At 40.5% G+C, this 27,177-nt stretch overlaps 1 protein-coding gene across 1 annotated transcript in view; it reads right to left on the reverse strand.

The window, feature by feature from the left end:
* prkcaa (protein kinase C, alpha, a) overlaps nucleotides 1-27,177 on the reverse strand; it is a 209,731-nt gene that overhangs the window by 107,081 nt on the left and 75,473 nt on the right. The window lies entirely within an intron of this gene.

The raw sequence follows: 27,177 nt of genomic DNA on the forward strand, positions 1-27,177 counted from the left end.
ATATTTTGGGTTCAGAACTACAGATGGTTCAAAGGGTCAAAGTGGGAAAATTCATACAAATGATGACATGGAATATTTCTGTACTTCAAATCTTCACAGCAGACAAAAGTGGAAAAGAGGACGTCTGTGGCGGGACGTCACTCTGCCCAGACAGAGCTTTCATCTTGACGACCCCAACCCCGATCGTCCATTGATTGCAATCACCAACGTCTTTGTTGTCCAGATTTGGGTGAGTGCCGGAAGAGTTTAAGTGAAGGTTCCAATCAAGGGTTGTCCAGCGGGAGTGCATGACGGTTCATTTGGGTTTCTGCGGTTCACTTGTTCGATTGTTCGACTGCCTCCACCCCACCTACCGATACAACCTGTGTGAGGCGTAGTTGGAAATTACCTTGATTCACTGGGACAAAATAGGCAATAGATGGGAGATTTACGGTTGTGCTTTTAGGTGAAAAAGGTGCCATTAAGCTACTGAAGTTGTACACTGATCAGCCACAACATCAAAACTACCACTAATAACCACTAATATTGTGTAGCTCCCCCTCGTGCCTCCAAAACAGCTCTGCCCTTTTGAGACATTCATTCCACAAGACCTCTGAAGGTGTCCTGTGGTATCTGGCACCAAGACGTTAGCAGCAGATACTTTAAGTCCTGTAAGTTGTGAGGTGGGGCCCCCATGGATCAGGCTTGTTGTTCCAGCACATCTCACAGATGCTCGATCAGATCAGACCCTAACCCCGGCCATCCACATGATGTAGAAGAAAACATGATTCATCAGACCAGGCCACCTGGTCAGCATGGACAACTGACCGGTCTGTGGCTACGCAGCCCCATACACAGCAAGCTGTGATGCACTGTGTGTTCTGACACCTTTCTATCATAGCAGCATTAACCTTTTCAGTTATTTGTGCTACAGTAGCTCTTCTGTGGGATCGGACCAGATGGACTAGACTTCACTCCCCACACGCATCAATGAGCCCATGGGCAACCGTTTATCGGTCGTGCCTCCTTGGATCACTTTTGGGAGGTACTAACCACTACACAGCAGGAACACCCCACAAGACAGTCGTCTAGTGGGTGACACTATGGACACATAATTGCACCTTAAAATGTTTTCTCTGTAGTAAGTTATTGTTCTCACAAAATAACGACAGATATCGAACCTACAATTGGAACTGAGACAATGAGATAATGATGCGTTCTTTGAGTTTGTACGTCTGTGAAACATCTCAATCATCTTCCTTTGCGCCATGTTCTTATTAGCCCTTGTGATATTTCTTAATGCTGCAAATTTAAGTTTAAAATTTAAAAGTGTTAAGGCATTGTGAAAAGGCTTTCTTTAATTGATGCTATTTTGCACTATGAAAGATAAGAAAATGTAATAGCGATAAAAATAAATATATTGACTGTTGAAGAAAAAAAATCTAAAACAAACTTTTGGGTTTTTTGAGTAAATAAGTAATGTAAGGATAGCACTTAAAGAATGTGGAAACCAAAAGCTCTTTATTCTTCATATGCTTTATTTGGTTTCCTCTTTGTTTCTAATCCGAAGCTAAAATTTATCTAGAATCTGGCTTTTTTAAATCCCTCAAGCAGCTGCTCCAGTTTGGAGAAAGAAATGTCAACAACAAAAAAGCCATTGTTCCATAGTTGTTCTGATGAAGACAGCCCATTAAGGGAGGCTAGATGTCGGACTTTTGACCTCGGTTGCCCTCGCAGGAAGCATTTTGGCTGGATTAACAGTGTTTCCAAATTAAATCCAATCCATCCAAATGCATTGGTATACAAAAATACAACCCCTGTTTGTAGCCTCGTGCCTCATGCTTTTTCAAGCCAAACTGAGCCAACCCTGTTCAAATACAATATAATACAATATAATACAATATAATATAATATAATACAATACAGATTATTTGCTGCAATATGCTTAATTTTTATAAACGGCCACAGAAAATGGGCCATTTGAAGGTCTGGTAAGGAAACAACAAACGTATTATAATACATCTCACGTTTCAATAGATTTTAATTCCACCACAGATTCATAGTTAAACATAAAAGAGTAAGACATGTGGCTTTTGACTAACAAGGGTTGGTCCCGAGACACTCGTAGGCCATCTCCTGAATGCATGTCCCTTCACAATGAAAAACATTATAATATGTATTATCAATATGTATTTATTGGAGAAAATCACTTATGTAGAGATGCACTCATATCATTGTACATACTGTAAATCCATTGATATTCTTACTTACTATTTATGTTATACATTTATTGATTATGTTATATATTTTACTACTATTTACTGTATGTTACTAATTGTATGTTTGTATTTTTATGGAAATGGAGTCACTGACAACTGAATTGTCAAATTGTAATACCTCATAAGACCTGAATCAGAATAATACTATCCGTGACTATAAATAGCGCTTATTGGTTGCACTTGGAAGAAAAATGACATTGACTTCATCTGATTTGAATATTTATTCTTTAAATTGAGGAATTTATACCATGTTAGGCATGTGATGTCGGGAAATTAGGAGGGACTGATGGCAACTTGTGTTGAATATTAACTTCATTGTCTACTTACATGTAAAACTTCCTTTGGTGTGATGGGCAGACTGCTATTTGTATATTTTGTTTTGTTTAGTCTTAATGGGGAAAAACGATCCCCAAATAATCTTCTACTGGTGATTAGTTCTTTATGGTGTATTGTATTTTATATAATTGCATGGGAAATTGTCATACATTATGCATACTTTATACACACAACTAAAATATGTTGTGAATTACAGTGAACCAATAAGCTAAAACCATTAAAACCAATATACTGTTTGTTTCGACTGAAATGACATAACATTCAATGAAAATAGAAAGAAATGTGCTATTTTTTTTGGGCGCACACCTCAACGTGGTCCAGCTATATTTAGTGCACCCCTCAACTTTCACATGCCAACAAACCGAAGACAGACGCAGGAGCAGTGAAATCATTCATTCTCTTGTAAGGAGAGATGACTGCTCGGTGGAGGCTCTGGCGGCTAAAGGAGAATTTACGATTCGATTAAGTGCAGTTTGGTTCTAAGTCGGCGAGTAAGAAGAATATATACGGCGCCAGTTGAGATGCTACTCTGAGTCCCACCAGACTGTTTTCCCTTCAGAAAGCTTTCTTTATCCAAGCTATCTCTAGAGAAGTGCACCAATCCACACGTCAAATTCCTCATAAATGTGAATGTACTTAATAATAAACTGAATGAGGTGAATTCTTATTCTGTCATAGCACCGAATAAGTCGAAGAAAATCAAATCTCTCTGGTCAGTTGTTTTACGGAACATCTTTTTGGCGGCAAATGTTTAATTCTTGGGGTGAGACCATCTCAGGGTGAGGCTTAGGGTTTCCGACACCTGAGGAATTTCAGTAAAAATAAAGTTAGAAATGGGAAACTCCGAATCCTGTTCAAATGCCAGCCGAAGACCCACGCTCTTCAGTACCTTGAACAAAATTTAGTTGTGAGAAAAAGATATTATGCATCCGTTCCACACTTGAGTTAAAACATTCGCCTACTGTGGAAAGCGCCCATGAAAGCATGTCGATTATAATCTTGGAACAATGTTTTGGTATTCAGCGGATTTGCATCAGACTTGTACATCTGAAACATCTTTGGAGTTATTACTCAAAACAAATTTGGAACTGCGATTACGTTGGAGGTATTTCTATGCCCCTACATTCCCTGGCCAATGATGGGTGTAAATAATGAATGGGCACTTTTGTCAAATCGACATTTCTATCTTTGACTGAAGCAGCTATTGGCGTTGTTGGATAAATATAGCCAAAGTTCTTTTAAAGCTGATTGTTCCTGTAACATAACTAACATTTTGGCCTATTTTAACACAGGGGAAGGATTTTGCATACCCAATCCCCCCCATTTCCTCTCCTACGTACACTTAACCCGGGGCTTATGAGGACGGAGAGCATTGGACAATTTCCAGTTTTCCAAGCAGCATTTCAGTACTTTGCTGCTCATTCTGCTCATATGATGCCGGTGGAAAAGGCATTAGTGCCAGGAAAATCCAGCAGATTAAATTCACTTTTTTTTTGCCTTCCCTAAAGTTTCTTCAAAAGCGCAGTGGCCGAGCGCTGTTAAAATGGATGGAAGGAAACTACATCCGAGAGAAATGAATCAGAGCTAAGTGGATTGCCGTGCCACGTATACCCGCGTAAGAGCTGAGGCAGTGGAACGGTGCGAGGAACAACAAGGCCGTTAATCAATGCTGCTGTTGCTCAGTCCTTCCACTCTGATATCGCCTTCTGCGACCGAGATGTTCCGAGGCTCTCCAGATCTTTATTTCAGCGTTTGCGGGTCCCAACGCCGTGACAGAATTCAGGTTAACCCTTCGCCAACCACAGCCAGACTGTAAATGGAAGACATTCATCTGAAACCTTAAGTATTGGTGTGTTTCCTAGGTACCTGTATAGAACCAGCCACTCAGAATGGCCGATATATCCATTCATTCCATTCAGATAAGCACAGATACGGTCACTAGCCTGTCTGTATCTGTATCTTTTGAGAGGATACATTCATAAATGAAGATCTATGTCACTCGAAGCAACACAGACATCTTTAAGGTTAAAAGAGTTAAAAGAGTGAGTCTGTTTTAGTCAAGCTTTGGCATTTATTTTGACAGAGAAGGTCCGTGGGCCTACAGCAGCACAATACTGAGGTAATGCAACGTGTCTTCAACGTTCACATCAAACGTCAGTTACTAGGATGGTTAAATGCAGAGAAATGCATTTCGTTGGCTCAGTACTTTTACTCTGTGCAATGAAAATTAGTTGAATCTAATCTAATTTAATACCTCTTCTCTGGAGACAAGCGCAACAGGCAAAGGATTTTGAGTTTGGAAATAAATTAGTTTTTTCCCGCCTCCGAAAACACACTCACAGGCGCTCACACACACCCGGACAGCGCATTCTCCAGTTTGCTGTCAACACCACGGCGATTACAGACAAGCGCTATTTAAGTACAAGGAAATTGTAAATACAAGAGCTTGGAAATAAAGGGACAGAAGGATGGCGAGAGAGGGGAAAGAGAGAGAGAGGTCGCTCCAGCTGCAGTTCTTCATGTCCACCCACACACAGCTGATCCTGAAGGATTACCCCGCCCCCCCAAATCTTTTTGCTTTTGTTGCACCGCATCAAGGGGGGGAATAAGCAATGGTGACCGAGAGCCACGTTCAGCTGCACTTTTTTAATCAGCCGCCACATCGGATTTGATGCCGGATAGGCAGCTTTAACCGTTCCCCAGAAAAAAAATTAGGGAAAATGCCCCAAATGGAAACTTAATGGGGGAACCCAGGCGGATGTTCTGAATTCCACAGAGAGGGCCGTGATATTTACAGTTTGTAGAGAACTGCTTAGCGGGGTCAATGGCGTCCATTGTGCTAATGAGAGCTACTGACTCAGAGACTCATGTCGAGTCGCTACGTGAATGTTGAACCCGGATCGAGGCAGAGACAAACTAGGCAGCTGCCTAGGGACTAATTGTGACATGGAGGCACGGTATTAAACTGTGCGTGAAAAAGTTGGATGCCTATAAAAACCCAACTACCCGTGAAAATTGATTTGGATATAATGTCTGTGTAGTGCGATCTATCCTTGAAGTCCAGCTCTGGCTGTAAACACCATTCTTGAAAAATTGGTTCTACACTTCAGTGGTTCATTCCTGATTACTGACTCTTTTCATTCAAGAATCAAAATAACATATAACCCTAAGGGCAGACAAGCGGCACATAACCGGTCTTCTCCCTGCTGCTTTGCAAGGTGAAAGTGAAACGTTCCCGCAGGGGGGGCTGTTTGTGGTGCAGCACATTACGTTGACCCTGTAAATAATTGTGATTGTGCCTGAACACGCACCATTAACACCTTCTCTCAGGAAGTAACAGGAGTTACCTTAGGAGTGGCCTTCCTGGCCTCCATTACATCCTATTTGGGCCTTAACGTGGACTTCTGGACAGTTTTGCCCACATTACATTAACTAGAAGGCGGTAGAGGGAAGAAAAGTGACATTGGAAAATGACTTAGCCTGTTGTCAAGGGGAGATATGGCCAAGATTGATGGGACCGGTTGGATATGGGGGTCAGTTGGTTCAGTGAGTATCAATTCTGGTTCATAAGTTTTGTTTGTCAATATTGTTTGTCAGTGTTACTTGTAATTAGTGTTATCTATAATGCCAGTGTGTGCATCCTGCTTTTTGAACAGTGCATGTATAACCAGGGGAAATGGCGGCAAGAAAAATCATCTTTGCCAGAAAAGGCTCCTTTGGAAGTAAACATCCCCGGTGAATACTAATAGTGTAATTGCCTGGAATACTCAGCCAGTGGAGTGGAAGATAGGGATGGGAGATACAAAACAACCTCCAGAGAGATTAATCACATTACAGATTAGCATTAAACAATCAGTTTCATTCCAGCACAGTCCACACAGTAAATTAACTTCATAAAGATGCAGTTGAGGGGGACTAAGATTGAACGATGGCGATAACGATTGAGAAGACGCCAACGGCTATGACGTGTTGGAAGTGTCAGTTTGTAATGTAGTTTGTATAAAAAAAAGTCCAAATCCTCATTTGCTTTAGCTTATGGAAGCAGGAGAACTATTCTTATCTTGATATGCCGATCCCACTTAATTAACGTTTCCCACATTGGACAAAATTCTTCAAAATGGCTCATAAGTTGGCGTTACACCAAGTGACACAGTTTAACGAGTTGGAACCTTTTACAGTAAGTGTTTAGGCCACGAGAGATATGCTCCCAGAGAGAAACCTTGAGATTGACTGATGTTTCCTCAGTCTTAAACAAAAAGGTTCATTCAACTTGGGGATGTGAGGAATTCTTGTTGCCCTTTTAGAGCCTGAGAAGAAACCCTGGCAACGAGATCGGGAAATCCTGTTTCCTCATTGGAGACTGTATGAATTATTACAGTCCCTAAAGGTTGCTTGTTATTGGGCTGTAGGAACATCTCAGCATTTTAAAGGGACATGTCCAATTGGGGTGCAATGGTAGCCTTTCATCAAGTGATGTTATGATCCTATGAATACTACGGGAGGTGTATGCTGTTCAAGTTCAAGACATTATTTGTCACATACATATACAATGTGCCAATGTTACACTGTATGCACAGACCAAGCACTTAAATACATGACAGCTCGGAGGCCTGTGCTGCAGACCTTCTAAGCACTTAACCGCACCTAAATTACACTACAAAATGCATCCCAAACCCACTGACATTGGACAAATCCTGCCTTTACACAGGTGCTGCCTCCAGTTTGCTCTGCTTTAATCCCACATCAATCTGCATGAAGATCCCGGGGATCTTCAGTGTGCTCAGGGCAGCATACAGATCAAACTCTTGGGCGTAACCGAGGGAGACGGATAAAAACAGGGCCCGGCGTGCAGTGCAGTACAGCAATATGGCACCTAATTAGCTTGAGTCTGCTTAATTATCAAGCCTACCGCCAGCCATGCCCTGTTAATAAACAGCCAGACACAGCAAGTCTGAGCCGGGGCTTCCCTTTCCTTCCCTGGCTGCAGGAGAGGGAGAGGTGGATGACGTATAAAAGACGGGAGCACCACCATCATCACGCCTACACACTGCTGTTGACATCTGTGCGTCTGTGTACATGCATGGGGTTGTATGACCTCACTGGAATGTTAAGTTAAGTGGCTTCGCTATCTTCTCTGGGCAGGGTAATACAATAAGAGTAATACAAGTAATACAATAATACAATAAGAACTGAAGTGATGCACATTTTGGGTTTTAATTCAGCTGAGACATCCTTGTTGGACCTGTTCCAAATGAATATGTGAATTCTAAATTAAATATATCAAATGTATTAACTATCTCCCTTGTTCTTCCCCTGTATGGACTGCGGACAAACTCAACGGTGAAAAACCTGAAGGTTGGATCAAAATCCGGTGGAGCAGTGGGAGAGGCAGCGAAGACTGTTGCTCAAAGGAGATGGGGAAACAACATAATGTTCTTCAAAAATATTGCCTAGTAAGTTTAACCCTAGCAAGCATTCACTGACGCTGGGAATTAGATTGAGGCTGACCACAAAACTGAACACCAAATACACCTTTAAAAAAATTATATATAATAAATTATATATTATAAAATTATATATATATATATATATATATATATATATATTTTTTTTTTAAAGAAGATGCATGGCTGTTGGTGAACTAATATTCCCCTAATATGTGTCCGTGCAGCAAAATACCTTTTCAAAACAAATCTAGTTTTCCTCAAAAACTGTCATGTTCTCACCAAAACACATGTATTACAGTGTGCATCTTATAGACAATCCTTGTGGCTTTTACTTTAATAGATCATTGACGCAATAAATTCCGGATCCACTCACCCACCCCCCTCTCACTTACTCACCCACTCACCCCCCACACCATCCATCAGATGCCAAGCCAAATGAGTAATTTGTCCATTTGCCAAAAACGTTACTTTTTTCTTAAAACATAAAAAAAAAATCTGGGGGTGGCCAACATCTTTACATTTTGTATTCTAAAAAAATAGTTTTTTTTTCATAATTTGTTTCATTAAATTTTTTTCCTCTACTTGGCTTGGTGCCCCTACGGATGATTGCCGCCCTATGCAACCGCCTTTACGGCCTATGCGTCTGTGTACAATATTAATAATAACCAAACAAGTAATTGGTCATTATAAGGATGAGCATTTTCATTTAAATTCCAGCTCAGTTTAATCTTCAATTTGGGGTTTGGAGTAATTTTCTTAACAGCCACAGCTACGTGAGTACTCACAAAAACAGCGGATTAGAATAATGATTGTTATTTAACATACAAATAGCTGTAGGTGAAAATGTTGGCATTGGAAAGGCATGTATCACAGTTTGTCAGCTTACAAGGTGACTGCAGGTGAACTAACCTGCGCTTTCTCAACAGAACTATTGGGAAGTGTATTGGAAATAGATATTCTACTTGCTAATTGTGGAAGTCGTAGACGCTCACACCACCTCCAACATCGTTGTGGTGTGGGGATGGTCTGGTTTGAGCAGCCACAGCTGACCTGGATCTAGGTGATTGGGATCAGAGTGGCTGCTTACCTGTTGCTTGTTGGTTTGTCTAATGAGCAACAGGTAAAACCCCCATCCCCACACTCACTCAGGAGAGGAGCCCGTATGGAATTAGCCCAGGAGCAGATAGCACGTGTCACATGCTATCTGCTCCTGGACTAATTCCAGCTGGCCCACACTCTAGAATAAACTAGTGTCTACAACCACTGTCTTCTGTGTCTCTGTGCTGGAGGTCCCTGAAACGCCACTTGGATGGCAGGTGGTAGGTGAAACTGCCACATTGGTACCTGACCAGGGATTCTCTGGCACTGGGAAAGGACATAGAGGGGCCATCCAAAGATGCCCTGGAGCCACCAGCGGGTCAACGGGCGGCCCCAGTACCAACCCTCTCCTGGCTGACGGCAGCAGCACCCAGGGTGTCTAGCTGAGGACCAGAGGAGAAGCAGCCACAGCAACCACCAAGGGTAACCATCTGCAGCTGACCATGCCTTCACCAGCCAACACATCAGTCCGAGGACTGCCCCCTGCTCCACAAGGGAGCAGGGGGCAGTCTGCCATCGCTCTGGGGGAAGGAGGTTTATCAACCATGACACACGCTATCTGCTACTGGGTTAATTCCAGCTCTACAATAAATTGGTGTCTACAACCCCTGTCTTCTGTGTCCCTGTGCCGGAGGTCCCTGAACACGCCTCTTTGGTGGCGCGTGGTAGGCAAAACTGCCACAATCATGAATCATGACTAGCAGCAGAGAAATCAGGATATTCCTCCATTGCTGAGGTTGAATACAAACTTGATGGTCCACTGGATGGATTCATATGTGGCCAAAACTGCCAAAATACTCAATAGCAAGGTGGAAAATGGATTTCCTGCCTTGGACAATCGATAGTGTATCAACTGAAGTAAAACAAAAATCTAGTTAGTGAAGAGAGGGTGCTATTAATAGTAATAATCATAAATCTAATTTCAATCAATCATAGTCTTGAAAATAAGCCATGGGGGAAAAAAACATAACCCAAACATGTCTTAAAAGATTTCCAATGTTTACATGTATTCCTAACATAATCCTAAAAAATAAACCCGACAGTGTGGAAGTTCAAAGGGAAGTCCAAACCCCCAGATTTTTTTCCAAAGGGGGATTGAGACGCCCACCCACTTCACCGGGGCAAAGACGAATAAGAACCTTGAGAAGAAATCCAATTTCTATTCTCAGCTCGCGCCATTTCTCTTCCCCTCCTGGGAGAGGAACAACGAGAGCTCGGTCTGACGTCAAAGGTGGACAAATGAATAAATGGGATTGCGAGTCTCGGGCGGGGCTAGGGTGGGTTCCGGGTCCAATTCGCATGGGACATGGCCTGCGGTTGTTTCATGTGTTTTTCTCACAGAGGGATGAAAGAGGAAGAGGCGTGTTTGAGCTCCCGAGACCAGGTGTTGATGTGAACCTTTATTCTCCGGATGAAGGTTAACGCGAAAGATTCTATGAGCGTACCTCTTGACCCAACCAGAATGGATAATGCACTAAAACTCTTTTATCCTCAATTTTATCAAACCTTTTATCTATCATCAGTCCCTCCAAAGAAATCCCAACCTGCCAAATGAATCATCCATCCTTGTTGCTATGGCTGCAGGTGACCGCACACAGGTGTGAATATGTGTCACTTATAATGTGAATGAATATGCGGATATGTGTAATATGTGGAGCAGATGCAGCAAATGGACAAATAGATTTAATTTGGTGACGACTGGGTCTGCCATGACCATGAATAAGGCCACACCATCACTATCAAAGGTCCACATTAACCCCAACTGTGAGTGAGTGCACGTGGTATCGCAGGTGGTCCACATTGTCCCGGTGTATGCCGTACAGAGGAGACGGGTTGAATAGGGCAGGGAGAAGACCATGGCAGAGTTGGAGAGAGAGATGGAGAGCTAAACATAGCCCCCTCCACATCCTTGCCGCTAAAATCAGATTCTCTCTTTTCTCTTCTTCTTGCGCTCTCCCTCGATCTCTCTGTCATCTTCACACTTTTTTCTTCCCGTCTGCGATAGAAAATAGAAAGTTGTTGTTTTTGGCCCACACAGGAAGCTTCAAGATAAATATTCTTGGTCCACGGTGAAAGGCTGATATATAGTATGCAGCTAATGCCAGTGAAATAGACACTGAGATAGCTCTCTAAGAGGTCACTCACCCTAAATGTAACATTTTGTTCTGTAGGAATCCTCCAATACTGCAGAAGAGTGAACATGACGTTTTCGGGAAGCTGTATTTGTGGTACATCTCTTAACAAAGTTACATTATCAAAGGGCTTTTCAGGATAGCGTGATGTAACTTTCTGATCAGTGCTTGAAGTGCAAAAAGATATGTGCCGGTAATCCCCATTACATGTTGGCGGGGCGTTCCCTTTGAATAGATTATTTATTTTATCTTTATACGTGCTAAAACACGTATAACATACTTTTGAACTACTGTGTAGATTTGATATTATGTTAACATGAGGACTACCAACACAAAAAAAAGTTTTCCTATTTCACAACCCAGAATCACTTCCTGACACGCAGAATAACGCCATGGCAACCTTGAGCCTGAGCTCGCAACTTGTGCGTACGATATATTTTACAACATGTCCACTTGATTTGTCCACTTGAGAGGACAAAACACAGTATTGGCAGCTTGTGAGAAGTGCTGGAGCTCAACTTCAAGCGCTGCCTCTAATCCTAAACCCTCAGATCGGACAAAACTTTGACAAAGAAGATCAAGCTTGAGGCTGTCCTCGGTGGATGCGGCGTGGGTAGATGAAAGGGTGGAGGGCAATAAAGGGCAATATTATTCAACACTCATATGGGTAATCGTAATTTTCACTTTCCCCATTCCATGTGCCAGAGATCTGATCAGTTGTACCTCAATCTGTAAGTTGTTTCTATGGACTATCCCTTTAACCGCCGGTAAAAAGTGAGGGAAGCTGCCGCCATTAATTTGGCCTTCTGAAGGAAGGAAAGCCGTGGAAGAACATTTCCAGCGATTGGACGCCAAACCCCTTACAACCCCATCCTAGTAAATTTCACCTCTCAAAGAGAAGAGAGCAAGAGACATCCTGCCTTTTCTCTTTTGCTTCAGTCTTTTAAATTTGTTAAATTCCATTCCCCTATTTCATCTTTGTTACAGTTCCCGGACTTTCTCAAAAAAAAGTTCTCTCCAAGAAGATCCAAAGGCCTTTAGCGGCCCAGGATGTCGAGCTCTTCTCTTCCTGCTTTCTACCCCAATTCCCCCATCCATCCATCCCTTTACCAATCCATCCAACCATCCATCCGTCTGCCCTCCCCGAACCTACCCATCATCCCTCAGTGGGAGGTGACATTTGGAACGGCAGCGCCGGGAAGCTCCTCCCTATTTACTGGTGTTTAAGTCTTCTCTTCTCTGGGTAACCCATAGCGACAGTAACACCCCCTGCGGCTTAGTAGCGCACAAAAACACATGAATATGTACGTGTGCACACACGCACGCACGCAGGCGCGCCCACACACACACACACACACACACACACACACACACACACACACACACACACACACACACACACACACACACACACACACACACACACACACACACACACACAGGGTGAGGTCTCTAAAGGAGGTGATGGGGGTGGAAGGGGGAGAACAGAAGGATGGTGCTAGATAAATAAATTAGTTGCTGAAAGTTGAATCTAAAGTAAAACTGTAGATGCTTACATTAATTTGGGAATTGGAAATGTGGGGATAATGTCGTCCCGAAGAAAAATAAAGATCAACTCAACTTTCAGCCAAAAATTAAAGACCTTTATTGTTTAAAATAAATTCAAATAACAATGTGAATAACAACGTCAGCTGACAAAGAGTGAGTGGAGTGAGGGGAACATGATGCTGGAACAATTCGTTTGAAAGTTTAGTTCAAGACAAGGAAGGAACAAGAAACATGAATAATTACTTAGAAAGTTGTCTTCAAAATAAATCATTCCCATGGATTGATGAAGATGAAGATATGTATTAAACTGCTTATATATTGGCAACTGTTTGGTTGCAGAATTAAACTTATTGCAAAGGCCAATGCGTAATCGATGAAAAGTGCACAATGTGTGAAGAGGGCAATGGTCTGATTGTATCACACAAGCCTATGTGGTGTAGTGCGGGGTTCGAACCGCGAATGCTGGCTATAGTTACCGCAAAAAAGGTGAAGTGCTTTGGGGAGCGACGTGCTGCAATCACATATTACAGCAATATGAAGCATGGAGGCTCCAGGGGGGCGTACTATTTTTATCCCATAAATCACCACCCTGATTTCTCTTGGCCTTTCACTAAGCTTGAGCGCTGAGAGGGAGGGCAGGCTGCCACCCCACCTCACCTGGGGTTTCCTTCGCACCGCATCATCTGTTAATATATCTACCTACTAACCCAGTGTTATATGTTAATATATCTACCTACTAATTCAGTGTTATATTTTAATATATCTACCTACTAACCCAGTGTTATATGTTAATATATCTACCTACTAATTCAGTGTTATATTTTAATATATCTACCTACCAACCCAGTGTTATATGTTAATACATCTACCTACTAACCCAGTGTTATATGTTAATATATCTACCTACTAACCCAGTGTTATATGTTTATATACCTACCTACTACCCCAGTGATACCAGTATAACCCAGTTAAACACTATTTTATTATATCTAACTGCTTCCTGCTAAGCATGACTACATATACATATAAAATGAATTTCTCTTTTTTTTTATGTGGACAAAAAACAGAGCCGAGATCTGCCGCCGGCTCAGAAAGTCTTTTTGCGCCATCTGCGAGGCCTGAATAAATTGTCTCTATCAGACGCGGGACATCTGTAAGGTTGGTTAATTATTAACCAAACTTCACGAGACATGTTCCTTGAAAAAAAAAAAAAAAAAAAAGTTGTCTAATGGTCCAAAAGTCTGGACGGAGCGCTTCTTCACGGTAATGAAACAACTGACAGGGTGGGGTTGTTCATCTCCACATTTCAGCGCTGGTGTCTCGTCATCCCTTTAATAAGCATTGTATTAAAAGTTAACTTTGTATCTGGCCCGCGCGGATACAGAATGTGGGTATTTGTGCGGATGTGTACCTGTGTATCTTATCCGTGTGTGTGTGCCAGGGGGTCTAATTATGGAGACCAGAGGTTTTGAGATGCCTGGTGTCCTAAAGCTTTGTTCTCAGCATCAAGGAGCTGATCACACAACCTGGTGAGAAGAAAAGCCTTTAAGAAACACCGTCAGGAGGGGAGAGAGAGAGAGAGAGAGAGAGCGAGAGAGAGAGAGATAATTGCCTGGATGTTTCCTGTGTATTGATCTAAAAATGCTACTCCAAGGTAGAGGATCCAGAACCAGTACTGTATGTCAGATGGAAAAGTTCAGCTCTTCATCAACTAAAATCATTTTATTTCTTATCTAATTTTATTTTGTTCCATCTTGATTTTACTTCTTATCCCTTTCTTGACTTGGCTGTTGCCGCTGTGACACCTGATATAAACTGATTGATCTTATCTTATCTCATATTAAATAATCTTATTTGGTGTCCGAATCAATTATCATTGAAATAAAATACAAATAAAGATGTTTGTAAAATGCTAAATATTCTTTATAAAGTACGCTGAACTTAAAAGCCCTTTAAATTTTCAATATTTTTGGGGGTTTTGTGGATTAGAGAGTCCAAACATGTCAAGTCAATCATCTCAATGTTCATTTAGAGAATAAAAAGTGCATGAAACAAAAAAGTATCACCATTCAATTCTTGATATAAGAGTTCAGTATAACTGGTTGTTCAGCAACTTAAAGAAATAGCAAAAAGATATGTCCCATTTTATCAAATACAGTACAGATAGCCTTGGTCCCAAAAGTTATCTAAACTGTAGAGAACTTATCCAATGCTGATGTTATTTGAACTACAGAGATCCAATGTTATACATGTAATCAATGCATTAAACCAACTGAATCAAATGAACTCGTTTTACTGAATGAGTCGTCAAGAATTGAATCTCAAAAATGAGTTGAACCTTTCATCACTGTATAGTCATCACTTTCAGAAGGAAACTCATTCTGATGAACGCAGGGCTGCTATTCTGGCTGGAATGGATTCATATAATAAATTAGTTCAGCCTTGCAATTTTGATCTTGCAACCCAAAAGCTAATTTCTGTTATTGATTTTTTTAAGTGGATTTTCACGGTGATTGAAAAGCTCTTAACTTACTCACTAACGTCCGGGGCTTCCAGTTTTTGACGTGCACAGCTGGCCGCGAGATGGGAAGACATATTTTGACAGTGGCAAGTGCCTCGTTCAACATGATCTAACACAAACTGCAAAAACCAGGAAGTTAAAGATTCTCCTCTTGAGCCGCTTAAACTGATCAGAGTCGCAGCTGCTAATGGAAATGTGGATTATAACACCTGCAGGACCATACACGATCCGATTCAAAAGAAGAAATTTGTTTTAGGAACGGCAGCTCGGAGTGAACCGCAGACATGGTCTGAGGCTCTGAGAAACCTCCACGCAGACTGATTCTTCTCCAATTAAGACTCTAGACACCAGATCCATTATTTGCTGCGGAACGAGACAGAAACCTAATTGCACACGCACACACATACACACACAAATAATCATATTCACGCACATACCTACACTCTAATGTGTGTACACACAAACACACACATAAACACTAATGCATGTACACACACATATAAACACTAATGCATGTACATACACATATAACCACTAATGCATGTACACACACATCTAAACACGAGTGCATGTAAACACAAGCACATATACAAACACTAATGCATGTACACACAAACATACATACAAACACTAATGCATGTACACACACATAAACACTAGTGCATGTACACACAAACACACATAAACACTAATGCACGTACACACAAACAGATAAACACTAATGCATGTACACAAACACGCATATAAACACTAATGTATGTACACACAAACACACATATGCATGTGACAAAAATCTCTTGAACTTGAACTCCGTATAAACACTAATGCATGTACACACACATACATACAAACATTAATGCATGTACACACAAACACACACAGAAACACTAACGCATGCAAACACACAAAACACAAAAACTCAAAACACTAAGTTCGGAGGTTGTTAAAAACAATTACACTGTTGAATTGATCCATTAAACCATGCAAACGGTTTAAGAATCAAGACTCTGTAAGTGAACAATAACTTCCAAATTTTCACGGATGGAGCGATGAACTCAAAGCTCTGTTAAGTGAGTTACTTCAAACGTTTTACAGACAGCAAAGGCTTGTTGCAGCGATTAGATTTTTTTGTTTCATGTCTCATCCATTAATCACTGGCTGGAACTTTCTCCATTCTATGTCCCTGACTGTCGTACAGTACCTCATCTCCAGTGTATGAAGCAATTTTCCATTTCCTTGCTCCACTCTGTGCCATTTTCTCTTCAAATTTGGCTACTTTTGGGGAATCCTGACAGGCGTTGTGAAGTCTTGGAGCTGGAAATATGCATGACCTGGCAACCCTGGTGCTACGGCCTAAAGTCTCCTCAGCAGAGGATTTTTTGTTACTAATTTAATGTGAACAAAGTAATTTAGTAAGTAAAGTGATCAGACATTTAGAAGTTATTTACTGACTAAATTAGAGTATAAAAACGTAATAACGTCATTTAAGAGTCGATTGCCGCCCATGGGCATTCTGCTGTGGGTTCTGCAAAAAAGTTAATTGCACAGTTTAGAGGAAATATGGACGGCAACGAAACCTGGACTAATGAGAATCTTCCATTGCATTCCAGAACAAGAGGACCAGGGGTTCCCAAACCGGGGTACGCGACCCCTGTGGTGTCCTCGACGGAATTGCAGTGGTTCGAGAGCACAATTACTATCCTCTTTTATCAGTGTTGTTTTTATTATTTTGCGTGTTTATTAAAACTTATATATTTTAAAATCTATTTTTTTCATATTTTATTGAATTAAAAATCATCTAATCGTATAAGAAAATCATGATCTGAACCAACCTACAAATATCTTTTGAAAAAAAATATACATATAAAATGTAGAAAAAAACCCCATAAAATAATAAAAAAGTTAAATAATATGAAACAGATAATAGTGAATAGTTCATAGTAAGCAGGTCAGTGACACATTATTTATATACTGAAGCACTTTTTAAAACACGCTGTTATAAAGTGGTTCACCAAGACAATAAACACAATTTAAGTTATATACAACTAGAGCTTTGCCATGGGGGCCTGCACTAGACTACCCAAGATTGTTCTCCAACCATAGTTCCCTTCTCTTAACACTTCAGTCGAATTCTACAGCCATTAAGATTAAAACAATATGCAGTTACCACTCATGGCCCCAAGGGCTCTTTTTTCACAAAGCTTTTCAAAGGCTCTACAATAAGAATGCGTGACAACTATTGGTGGCAGAACACCCTGCCAAGAGCCGCCCGCTGGCCCACCGGCCCGCCTGCCCGCCCGCCCGTCTGCCGGCTGTGGGCTGGGTTCTGGCACATTCATTCGCACCAAGGGGTCAAGAGCCACGGCGGACACTCCGATTGGCCGGTCATCTCAAGCGGCTGGGGCTTGTTAACCTGCCTTGGAGAAGCACTCATCTACGGGCTGTCAGTAAACCTCTGGAGAGGAGTCCAGAGTGTATGATCGTGTGTGTGTTTGTTTGCGTGTGTGTGTGTGTGATTTCTGATGAACCCAGACCCTCAATTATTATGAAAAAAAGAATCTGCTTTCAGACTTCCTATTCAGTATTCAGTCCCCTGCAGTTGCCTCGCGCTGCATTTTCCATTTAAAATGGATGAACACACAATACCAACGATGACAAAGTGCTCGTCATCACCAGGCTGACTTTAATATATAAAATACATATTTATATGTATATATACAGCATACACACATACACACCTTTCGCCTTTCTCCTCCCTCGATCAACAAACTTTCAATTTGAGACCATCACTTCAATTTGAACACTGATTTGTTTTGTAAGCAGCAAGCTCTTTATTGAAGGTTGTCTCATCCTGGCCGCCAAATCTGGGAGGGAGAGAACTGGATGGAGTCTTTATTCCTCCATGCAGAAGAATTTGGATGAATAGGAAATAACTCTCATACTTCATGAGTGCTTAAGGTTTGTTTTGCTCATTGGTGCCTATTGTGTGCATACACACAGTATACACACACACACACACACACACACACACACACACACACACACACAAATATATCTTACATATATTATTCACTGTATGAACTTTAAATTCTGTTTTTCTCCTTTAGTTTTCATGGAAACATACAGTAGAAGTCACTTGAAGAGATCCGTCCCAGCCAGCGGTCTTTCGGCTGACAGCCAAATGGCAACCAGCTTCCAGTCAGATTCCAGCCAGTTCCCGGTCAATTAACAGCTGGCTCCCAACCGGCTGGGATTTCCCCTCCCTCTCATGTGTCCTGACAGGGCGTGTTTCATTTCAACTGTAAACCAGCCCATCATTCAATTGCAGTGTGTGACCATGAAATAGCGCTAACTTCACAAAAACACAATCACATTTCATTTCAGAGAGATTTCAGTGGACCTGAGATATTGTCCCTTGAACCCTGACCAGAGGTAAAGTTCAATTTATTTTTTGTCATATGAATGACAACAGGTCTTTATGCTTTATTCTAATCTACATGTTACACAGCTTTTTAATTTCAAGATAGAAGATGTTTTTTTATTTTCATTTTTAAGATTATATAGTTCAATAGCTTTATCATGAGAGCACTCAAAACTAGGTCTATATAATTATGGTTTCAAGTTTATTGTCAAATACTTGATAACAATTATTACAATCATTACTGGTAATGAGATTCTTAGTCTCAGAGCCGACTCAACTTTACATAACAAGTAAAATAAGGGCATAGAAGTGATGCAAATAAAACAGTATTTAAAAACAGAAATTAAAGAGCATTTAAACACTATCTAAAAACAGTATTTAAAAAATCCAAAATGCAAAGGAGTAGTGTAGTATAAATAATATAAAAGTATTTACCGAAAAGACAAAATAAAATACAGAGAATAAGGACAATGACACTTATAGTGGACATCTTAAATAGTCGTGGGCCACAACAATACAGTGTCATGCTGAATGGCAAGATAGACAAGACAGGTATGCAATGCAATACTTGATATATTAAAATGACTAGTGGTAGATGATGAAAACACAATTTTCCTTCTTTTTAAAATGACCAAGTATGTGGTCTTTGGCCTTTTGATTTCAAAATGAGGGTCTTTGAACTATCTAATTTAATTTTACTTAATTCATTGTGAAATATCACAACAAATGTATGCATTTGATCCTCTCTCTCGGGGAAAACTGTTCTTGTTATATGAATATATTATATGGATATATTATATAATATATGTATTATATAATTATATTTTATATATACACATATATACACACACAAAAAATCATTCATATATTATATAATATATGTATTATATAATTGTTATATATATATATATATATATATATATATATATATATATATATATATATATATAACTATATATATATATATATAAACACACACATATATATACATATACAGTATATATACATACATACACACACACACACACACAATATACCCCCCCCCACACAGGCACGCACACACACACACACACACACACACACACACACACACACACACACACACACACACATATACAGTATATACATATATATAAACATATGTGTGTGTGTGTGTGTGTGTGTGTGTGTGTGTGTGTGTGTGTGTGTGTGTGTGTGTGTGTGTGTGTGTGTGTGTGTGTGTGTGTGTGTGTGTGTGTGTGTGTGTGTGCGTGAGACAAATAGGAGTGGGAATCACCTGGGACCTCACAATACGACGCAGCGTTTTCGCATTGAACAGTTGTGGGGACTCCCTGTGAGGAACTAGGAACTGTGGAGCTCCCCAAGAACTAGAAACTGTCAAGGGCTTTTCTTTTGGTTGTATTCGCATTGGAACACTGAACTGAAGCTGATGTGAAGCCATCCAATGGGGTTTCAGAACGAGTTCCGTGTTGTATTAACTACTTGACTTTAACTGATTTCACCTGACCAGTCCACTAAATTTTGTTTCTGAACAATTTGAGGCCAGAAATAATCAATCCAGTTGCTGAATCTTCACTCATATTAAATATAATCTAAGATATAATCAAGGTCAAGTCTAAAAGTTTGTTCCGAGGGGATTTTTTGTTTCATTCAATAAACGTTGTGAAATAAAATGAATAGATCTACAATAAAAAATACTATTTTCTTACTGTTTTGTTTTTTTTATTTGTCATTTTTTTTTATTACCGCTGAGTGTGCATCGGCTTGTCCCCACCCAGAGCGATGCGACTGGACCGGGCGGACTCAGTCTGAGGGACCGTGGTCTTAGGTTTGGACCCATCACCGGCTGGGCACTTACATATCTGAAGGTTCCTCTTGTACCGGTCATTCCCTGTCCTGGAGATAAGAGTGAAATAAGTTGCTCAAAACATAGTTCTAAGAACTACCATCGTTCCTACAGTAGTTCCCGCAGTGCTACACAATAGAAGGAACGGTTCCTCCAAAAAAGTCCTTAGAACTATGAAATAGGTTCCTGCGGTGCGAAAACGCGCGATATGGGGAGTTTTGCAATACATTAAGTTTTGTGATTCAATTTGTTGCGATATTTCCCAATTATTCTAAGTAAAATAAAATTACATCGAAAATATCGAATTCAAGGTGTGAGGTAACTGACAAGGTGTCCCTGTTACACACGGTGTTTTTATTAGTTTCATTCAATGAAATACATCTACAATAAAAAACCCCACAGTTATTCATTCTTTACAATCATTCGTTCTTTAAAATCAGAGATGTATATGTTGATTCTATTAGATGTACAGAACATATGTTCCATTCCAAAACATGTATATTTTTCATTAAACAAACCCAAGATTATCCCGTATACGCAAGTTGCTTTAGGCTTTGAACCACTGCTCCTACGGTGTACAAATATAGCATTGCCACTGCTTTTCCACAAATGCAGCCTGGGGGCGTTCCCAGACGTTGGCGCATGGATTACGTCATCGAGGGGGATATAATTACAGGCAAGATCCGAGCAAAGACCTAACAGGCCACGCCCCAATAACGGATCTGTCTGGGCTATGTCATGTTCCAGCTGCCCTCTCAAAGTGGCTCCTACTGTATGTTCCCCATGTCAATAAAGACCTTTGAATTGAACATTATATTAACTTAGCGAGGACGGCAGCCACTGTCGATTACTGTTGTACTGTACAAGTTATTTTTACAAGAACAGTCCACGTTACTGCCACCTCAGAAGGCATTGAATGGTCATTAATTTCTGTACTTGTACTAATGACATAAATTATACTCCAAACTCAAGTTTGTACAAAGCCACCTACCGTTGCCCAGAGTTGTGTGTTCTGGCTCTGCCTCCAAAATACCCATCATGCATCAGCTCGTGACATGTCCAACTAAAATGACATCTACAGTAGATCCCTACAACAATATTTTAACACACGCAAGCACGCACACACACACTCCATTTATACATGACCACTTAAAAAAACAAGCATGTATCATACTATACATGCCAAAACAGAAAACAACTGGAGAAAAAACACATAGAAACACACAAGTCTATGTGTTTGTGTGCCTGTGTGTTTGTTCTTGTCTTCATTTTTCAGGGTGCGTGTGTGTGTGTCTGTGCGCGCGCCTATCCTCTTTCCACCCTGGCGGATCCTGCTTTAGACAGGCATGTCAATGGGCCAGCTACAGGACCCCTCATTAGGACCCCTTGGTGGGTGAATGCCCCAAAACCACTCTGAACCTCCATCATTATACTGTGCTTTAGTATAGGTTAGTATAACTTTTTTTTTAGGCTATAAGGAACATGACTTTCAAATCTTCATGAAAACTATCCATCATTTATCCCATCGACCCATCCAACATCTATCCCACCGTCATCTGTTCATTTACGCCAGTATGCGCCTAAACATACGGCCATTCATTCATCCATCCATCCACTATAATCTATCCATCTGTCGTGTATCCTAAATATCCATTAATCCAACCATCTATCCATCTCTTCTCGATCGAGAATATCAATCCATTTAAACCATCCATCCATGTTCTTTATTACTAACTCAAATTCACCATCAATTATTTATTCCCCCTTACATCTCCTCTATACATCCATCACTAACTCCAACTCTTCAGCCATTCACCCTTCATCCGCCAATACATCCATTCATCCACATCTATCAATCTGAGGCCTATGATCCATCCATTATTTCCATTTCATCCTGAGTCAGGACCAGTCTCTCTCTCTCTTTCTCCTTCACTCTCTCTCACAATTAGTTTTTTTTTTCTTATCCTGCTGATCCATTATGTAAAATGAGCTTGTCAAGAGAGTAGCTCTGGGTGAGACAAGCCTAAGCAGCTCCATTATTAAAAAGGCCAGTTTTGTTAGAATCGCTGCAGTCTGTATAATGGGTATTTAAACATTTTTAAAAAGCGCACAATTTAGAGCTGGGCATTGAAATTCAAGACTTTTATAGTTATTGACCAAAACGGCATCGATATTGTGGAGCATGAAACCATTATGCTGCATTCAATGCCAAATCGTCATACCAAATTAGTTTATATGTATTCTGTCAGCAAGCCAAACATGAAAGTAAAGGTTTGTACAGCAAGCATAAATGTGTAATTGAATTTACATTATATTAAAAGCGATTTGTTCTAAAGTGTGGTAGAGACGCTTTTAATTTGAAGCAGTTGTACGACCTTTATCGCAGTATTTACGGCTCAAAGAGTCATCACTATCAGTATCAGTACTGAGGGAACTCCATTAATAACAAAATCACTGGACAGGAGAGGGATTGGAGGAGATATTAAGAAGAAGGGAGCTATCTTACGTGACAATGCACAAACTATTGGGTGTGGTCTGCACTCCATTGACTTACATGCGCATGGAGAGGGTGAAGAATTGTTCTGAAATCAGCCACTAGAGGGGATCAGATCTCTCTTGCCTTCGCTGTCAATCCAATTCTTAACTGCCTAACAGGAGCCGGATTAAAACTGGGGATATGCTCCATTACCAACAACCTATTTTTGAAGAAATAAGCTACACAAGCTATAAAAAAAACAAAAACCCATCCCCCAAATACGATGTCTTAATTCCAATGTGGTTACCAAATACCGCAAACACCTCTAATAAAAGGTCTGACATTGCTGTGCTTTGCACATTTAAATCAGTCTTTATCCTATTAATGACACCAATATAGAACCAAACTGAATAACATCATCTGTGTCTTTGCTTCAATTTAGTCATAAACCGATGATGGAGATTACAGGGTGCAGGCTAATGTAACAAGAGATCTGGACTTGGTTAGAGTCTTATTATATCTTATGTCTTACATCATGTCTTATTTCTTTATCCTTCGTTCATTTGGAGAAGCATCACTGGTCGGCCGAAGCGGCCTGTTTCAAACTCAAACACAGGGTTGGGGTATAGCTGCAGCGTTCCCTGACTTTGACTCTACACAGACCTAAATCGCAAACCGTGAGGATTCACCTGCATGCTCAAACCACTGAATGCGTGATTAAATATGCACAAGGAGCGCTCTGGTAAAATATAACAAGTGCATGCAAAAATCTGCAGCGTCAAAGTTGAAGAAACCCAACGGTGTCGCATTTATATCAGCCTGTGAAGGCTTTGAGACTGGTGCAATGAGATTAGTGCCATTATAAATACACCTGACTTTATTTAATCACAGAATGTCTGGCTTTGTCGGTTTTCTACACCTTGGTATCAGGAGTGGTTGCGCCACACCAACCGTCGGGGATATTCTAGAACTCAACAACCTGTTTTTCCTCTCTCTGGCCTCGTAATCGTCTCATAAAATATGGAGTGGACTGGTAGCGGATTGTTTTGGCCATGTCCTATGCGTGTCCACAGTCTATAAACATTTCCCAGACAGAACAATAAGCTCTCATTTTCCTCCGCTGGTCCTCACCAGTAGCAGAGCATGGGAACGCGAGTCACCGTCCATTCTCATCCGTCTCTCGGGCTCCTCAGAGAGCAGCCTGATGTGTGTATGTAGGCTCACAACCTTGGACGTTTCAACGTTATATATAATATACATATACATAATAATATACATATAACAACTTGTCGGTTGGGTACATCTGTCGGTAAGGTAAAAGCTTTTGTGGCATTTGTTGTGCTGTTGTGGCGCGTGCATCTAGTTAGTTTGAGAGTGATTGTTTCAACAAGTAAGGACTCACAGAGTCCCCTTTCACCAAATTTCTTTTCTCCATCTTCCTGCTAGGCTTGTCCAACATGTACATCCACTGAGAGAGGCGGAAACGCTTCAGACACCGGGTGTTCATGCAACAAACGGTGTGTTTCGGGTACAAATCCTTTAGAAGGAAGAGGCTCTTTGGCACAGTGGAACCCATGAACTCCTTTGGGTGAAGCATAAGAATCTTTATTTGACACATTATACGATCAGAGGACGTTCTGTTATTCCCACTGGAATGACATTAAGAGCAGTTACACATAAGGCCATCATTCATCGAGATTATCCCATCTGGCAGTTAGAACGGTGTGTCCTGTGAGTGTGTGCGCTGCAAGTCTGTGATCGTGTGTCCAAATATAACGTCATCGGGCTTAAAACGCCTCCTTGGCCTCCACAAGGGGGTTATCAACACTTGAGCACCAAAATATGCAAATATGCAGCATCTAATTTCCTCTCTCTCTCTTTGTGTTTTCTGGGAAGGGTCGGCAGTGACGTGGCTTCTGTTGGGCTGTTTGTCTAAAAGCATACCTAGGTATTTGTCTAGTTAGAGAGAGAGGGGGAGAGAGAGAGGGGGAGAGAGAGAGAGAGAGCGAGAGAGAGAGAGAGAGAAGAGGAAGGGGGGTTGTGTAGTTGTTAGCAGAGAGGCCATGACATCACAAGGGTCAGCGTGGCTAGGTTTAAAGTCACAGACTACAGGGTCATTCAGGGAAATAATATTAATCTTTCAGACTTTCAGAAATATGACCAATCGATGCATTTTTTCATTTGGAGTTGTGATCCATTTTTTTCTTTATAGAAAATATTTGACTGCAAATAAGGGGGTAGTTTAGTTCTAATAGTTCTGTGAAAATTAGGATCCCCTGTAATGGGCTGATGTGGGCCTCACCCCAGGTTCAGAGTCAGTTAAATATTGAAGTGGGAATTGAAATACTAACTGAGAATTACACATTTAGAATTATGTACACTGTTACTTGTAAACTTCCAGATTAATACTGTATTTGCAGCTTCTTCATTGCATTTACGACAATATAATTCAAATTTCAGCTAAGGATGTACTACTGAGTAGGCTTGGGCAAAAAATTTAACAATATCAAACATCGCGATATTTGCCACCATATGCCATATTTTCACAGTATCGAAATATACATATTCAGTTACATCAGATCTGATTTAGCTGATATCTTGCTTTATCTTGTTTTGTGTTTATATCCCAAAGCAGTAAGGTCGTCATATCAAGACGGAGTCCTCTTTCCACAGATGAACTGATGTGCATTGTGTGGATTCGTTGTTTTTTTTATTGTTGTTTTTATTTTTGTTGCTCCAAAAGTTGAGTCACAAACTCAAGTATTGGAGCAACTCAAGCCAAATATCTCGACCCAGGTTGAGTACAGGATCATGGAGGGACAGTAGACATTTGCCATCATTGTAAAAAAAAAAAAATCAGCATTATCAAATCATTATCATGGCCAAATCTGAGGTGCAATAAAAGGAATTGTGGGAAATTGAATTAATCCGGGTTGGCGCCACACCGCTGACTTCAGGCCTCAAATAAGTAACAAAGACCCTTCTTTCAAAATGTAAGACAACTCTTGTCTCGGGAAGAATTCAATGTTGAATTGACTCCATTTAACCTTTAACACTTTACTATTATTAACTGAACTCTCAAACACCGTAACCTGATGAGAAGACTTTTTGTTTCCTGGAATTTCATGGTATACCAAACTGTTACAAGAAGCAGCAAACAGCCTATTCTACAAGTAAGGTAGAATTGGTGCCGGTCAACATGTCCTGGAACATTTAAATTTCCCGGACAAACGGGAGAAATTTCGGTCAAATATTATCTGTGTTTATTGAGATTAAAAACAATTAAGCAGGTTATATAGAGAATGACAGCATCAAGGCAATTAGATGTATAATATTTTGTTATAAAAATAAAACAAGTCGTGTCAGTAAACACCATATTAAAAATAGATAAATAAAAATTAGGAATATTACTACTCAAAATCAAATTATTTCCGTTCGTGAACAATAAGTAAAAAGTGCAGCTTTAATTACCATTTCACTAAAATAAACTTTTTATCAAATTAAAAACAAAATTAATATGCAAAGTAGGTCTAAATAAATAATAAAGATTGTGGTGTTGTCTGTCTTCGTTGGGACGTCACGTCGACATATTTTACACAATGAATTTTTATCGTCTGCTTTGGGTCGGAACTTAAATGTCCAAAAAATCCCAAACTATGGATGTAATGTGTCCCTGTTGTCAATGATACATCATCTCTTCTGGATGCCGTGCTTTGTCTCTGCTCCATGTGTGTCTACTGCGTTTACAAGTGCAACCTGTCCATGGGGGAGGGGGCGGGGCTTAGCATTATATCGACAAACGTGATTGGTCAGAGTCCAAACTGATCTGCTTTCTGTTGCAACTTGCCGAACGTGGAAATAAACAGAACTTCTGACTTTTTTTTTTTTAATCAAAATGATCCACCCAGTACCAATTCAAATTGTGTTTTGAAGGAATTATTTTCACTGGACAATATGACCACAGAGATTTAAATATGTCTTGACTTTAACAGATTTTCCCGGTCAAAAACCGTCAATTACCGGATAACGGAAACACTGCTACAAGTATATGTGTTATTGCTGTGAAAGCAAAATTCTGAGTAAAAATGGAAGGT

Source organism: Zeus faber (genome assembly GCF_960531495.2).
Source record: "Zeus faber genome assembly, chromosome: 4".
Taxonomy (NCBI): Eukaryota; Metazoa; Chordata; class Actinopteri; order Zeiformes; family Zeidae; genus Zeus; species Zeus faber.